Source organism: Dromiciops gliroides, chromosome 1 (genome assembly GCF_019393635.1).
Source record: "Dromiciops gliroides isolate mDroGli1 chromosome 1, mDroGli1.pri, whole genome shotgun sequence".
Classification (NCBI taxonomy): domain Eukaryota; kingdom Metazoa; phylum Chordata; class Mammalia; order Microbiotheria; family Microbiotheriidae; genus Dromiciops; species Dromiciops gliroides.
The window spans coordinates 652478986-652483421 of NC_057861.1; the positions used below are offsets into that span (position 1 = coordinate 652478986).

At 40.1% G+C, this 4436-nt stretch overlaps 1 pseudogene; it reads left to right on the top strand.

Annotated features, from left to right (window-relative positions):
• Positions 1-814: 814 nt before the first annotated feature.
• LOC122753257 lies at positions 815-4191 on the top strand (annotated as a pseudogene).
• The last annotated feature ends 245 nt before the right edge of the window (positions 4192-4436 follow it).

Here is a 4436-nt window from a genome sequence, read left to right on the forward strand (position 1 = left end):
TAAGTAGCTGTGTGACCCTGGGCAAGTGACTTAACCCTCATTGCCCCGCAAAAAAAAAAAAAAAGAGTAGAGACATCCTGACTCCAAGGTTTATTTTTTAATTGTAACACATCCATACAGGAGATGGGGTTCTACATCTGCTGAATGCTAAAGAGATGGGTGGCATAATGAACAGAGCACTGGCCCTGGAGTCAGGAAGACCCAAGTTCAGATCCTGCCTCAGACACTTACTAGCTGTGTGATCCTGAGCAAGTCACTTGACCCTGTTTACCTCAGTTTCCTCATCTATAAAATGAGCTGGAGAAGGAAATGACAAACCACTCCAATATCTTTGCCAAGAAAACCCTAAATGGGGTGGAGATGAGTCAGACATGACTGAAACGTCACAACCGATAGTCCCCGGTAGAAGACACTGTGCGCCATCTGCTGGAGAGTTATTGATCTCTGGCCTTCACAACAATCCTTCAGGAACTTCAAAGGATAGTGAGCAAGGCTTATAAAGAATGACCACCACTTTCTGGGAGCTGAAAGAAGTTGCAGGAAATGGTGATCAGAAAAAAATACAGGAAGGAGTACACCCTAGTTTTCTCCCTTGCTGGAGCCCCCACACTGGAAATTATGGAAATGGTACAAGTCTGAACTGGGGTTACACGCTTGAGGAGAGGGACTTGACTTTCTAGGGCATGCTGCCACTTTCTGGGTTGCTGTACCTAATTGACTATTGGTGGTGATTGTTCAGTAGTTGCTGCTAATGGCAATAAGGAAGTTGGGTCCCCTTTTCTCTCTTCAGCGATGGCTGTGGAAAGCTACGGATATGGATGGTGAAACTGGAAGCAGCTCCATTGGTTTGGAGGCACTACTATTTCTAAAACTCCTTAGCTCACGGTGGTGATTTGTCTCCATCAGGGTCTGAAGGGACATGGTAATCATAGTGGTGGTGGTAGTAGTGGTGGTTTGTCTTTCCTGGCACATGATACCTTCAAAGTTAAACTGGGATCTTTGTGCAGGGAAAGAACCTTTAGCTCAAGGCTCAAAGGTTATAAACATATCTTTCAGAATAATACCATGATATTGAAAAGATTCAAAACTATAGCATACCATGAAGTGGAAGTTTGGGCTGGCTCCTGGGAATATTGGAGCTAGTTCAGTCAGAGCCCATCCAATGCCTTGGCCTCACTTGGTACTTTACAAGCCTAGTGGTTTGAACTACAAAATAATTGGGATCAAAGGTATAAGAAATAAATCTAAAAGATTTAACAACCTTAAAAAATTGATGTCAAAATTTGTTTTTACATGTAATTTGGGAAAAATAAATTCTAAATAAAGAAATTTTTTAAACAATTTTGAACTACCTCCAGTTCCTGACTTTCTGAAGGTGAGTTGTACTTTATTATCTTTTATTCTAATATTACATGCTATAAAACCTTATATATTAAAGTAATTAATTGGATTCTTATTATTTATAATGATGATTGCATTTTAGTCCTCTCTTGCCAAACTTCTAAGCCATCTTTGGCTGGAAAATCATCTCGGCCCGTTGTTTTGTGGGTTCTGCTGCTCCAGGAATTGTCCTATGGCATTATTTGGAGGTTTTTTGAAGTGATCACAGTGTGAGTTCCAACAGCTTACTCCCTTTCCTCCACCATCTTGGCTCTGCCCCAGAAATGTGATGATTGCATTTTAAACATGAAAAACTTGGGACCTACTAGACCAGGGCAAATTTAGGCCTATAACATACAAGAATCAATTGAAGAGCCTGGGGATCTGAGGTGTAGGGAAGTATCACTCAATCAATAAACATTTATTAAGGGCCTATTATGTGGCAAGCATTGTGGTAAGCATTGAGAATATAAAAAAAAGAAAAGAAAGACAGTCCCTGACCTCAAGGAGCTTACAATCTAATGGGAGTAGAGAGCATACAAAAGGAAGCTGAAAAGGGGACTAGCCAAGGAGGGAGGCTATATAATTGCTAGCTAACTAGAAGCAATGGTTAAAATTTAAAGGAAGGGGGCAGCTAGGTGGCCCAGTGATAAAGCACTGGCCCTGGATTCAGGAGGACCTAAGTTCAAATCTAGCCTCAAACACTTGACACTTACTAGCTGTGTGATCCTGGGCAAGTCACTTAATCTTCATTGCCCTGCCCCCCCCCAAAAAAATTTAAAGGAAGGAAATTTTTAATTTATTATAAGGAAAAATCCTATTTCAGTGTATTTCCATGCTTGGAATTGACCCTGGATTCTATGGGTGTATGGAAATGAAGAACAATTATTTCCAAGTTTTACTTACTTCCAAGAAAAGTTTTCAAGTATAGTGCCAATGGCAGGCTGCATCTGCTATCCAAAAACCAGACTAGGTATGAAGAGGCTCATCACTATTAGAGTAGCCACTAGGTGATGAATTCTTTGGTCATGATAACTCATGAAAGAGATAAAAATAAAAATGGTGCTTGCTCTCATTTTACCTCCTATTCTTTCCACAAGAGAGGGGTCGGGGTGGGGGGGTGTTGGGGAGGTGGAGTAGTAGAAAATCATATAGAAGGTGTTGAGAATCATATTTTTTAGACCATCTACAGAGTATAATTGAACTTTGGGAATTCAAAATGAGATCAGCAAGGAAGTGTGGTATAATGGAAAAAGGGCTGGACTTAGAATAGGAATTGCATTCAGTGTTTTTCTATCTTCAGTAGGAACTGGCTCAAGGGCTTCCCTAGCCAATCTATAGATCTATTTAGGAAAATTCTATGGGAATGTGAGCCAACTCCGAACAACTGGTAAGCCTATTATAGCTAGACAATTTAACATATTTATCTTCTCTTACTCTCTCATCAAGAGCCTTTAATAGTCCAGATTGTTATTCTTTTAATGTAGAAAATTATGAAGGCTACAGGCAGCAATGTAGTGCAGAGGTGGCCTGAGTTCTAGGCCCAGCTTGTAACAAACTAGCCAAATAAACACTTCCCATTTCTGGGCCTCGGTTTTGTCATCTGTAAAATGAGTTTGGCCTCAGTGCGCCATCTAGCTGCCCCCAAAGTGATTTTTTTAAAAAGAGTGTGGGGGCAGCTAGGTGGAGCAGCGGATAGAGCACCAGACCTGGAGTCAGGAGGACCTGAGTTCAAATCCGGCCTCAGACACTTGACACTTACTAGCTGTGTGACCCTAGGCAAGTCACTTAGCCCCAGTTGCCTCACAAAAAATAATAATAATAATAATAATAATAATAATAAAAAGAGAGAGAGAGAGAGAGAGAGAGAGTGTGTGTGTGTGTGTGTGTGTGTGTGTGTGTGTGTGTGTGTGTGTGTGTGTGTGTACAAAAGAAGGTAGACCTGGCCAGTGGAATGCTGTACCATTAAACTTGACTAGCTTAAAAGAAAGAAGGTGTACCAACTACATAGTGACAATAGTTTAGTCAGCAAAAGCAGCTAAAGAAGCTCAAAAGTTTTCTATGCTTAATATTCACCTGAAATGAATATTACATGAAAATTTATGATCCAAAAACATGGAATTTCAATCTGTATGCATCTTATGCATATTGCCACACAAATGAGATCATCCATGGTGCAGAGTTTAATTTTTGTACCCAATGTTAAGGAAACAGAAGTTTCTGTGACATGTCCTGAAACTTCTCATCTAAGTCACTAGAAGTTTCTAAGTTTGGAATTAGTTTTACATACACTCAAAAGAACATTATCTCTACTGGGGTCTTTGTAATACTAGTATGTGAAGACTTGTTGGGATTTGAACTTGAAAACTGCCCATATGTATTACACTACAAAGTTTAAATTGGGAACAGCTCCTTATACAATCCTCTTCCATATTCCAGTATCAGCAACATGGATTCAGTACTAAAATGGGTTTTTAAAAATGGAGTTGGGGGCAGCTAGGTGGAGCAATGGATAAAGCACTGCCACTGGATTCAGGAGGACCTGAGTTCAAATCCAGCCTCAGACACTTAACACTTACTAGCTGTGTGACCCTGGGCAAGGCACTTAATCCCAATTGCCACACACACACACACACACACACACACACACACACACAAAGTGGAGGTGCTATAGTTATGGAGAAGCTTAGCACAATCAAATCTCAAATGGTACATGACATCATTGATAAATCCCAAGGATTCTCTATATGTCCATGGAGAAAGAAAAGTAAAATGAGCATCCCTTTCTATATTGGTGCTGCTTTCTTTTAAAATTATTATTATTATTATGGGGCAATGAGGGTTAAGTGACTTGCCCATGGTCACACAGCTAGTAAGTGTCAAGTGTCTGAGGCCAGATTTGAACTCAGGTCCTCCTGAATCCAGGGCCAGTGCTTTATCCTCTGTGCCACCTAGCTGCCTCCTAAATGAAATTTTTAAAAAATTATTTTATCAAGCTCTATAGACTCAATAATTTGATTGATATAGCATTAAAAGTATAAATTCTGGCAGTATTG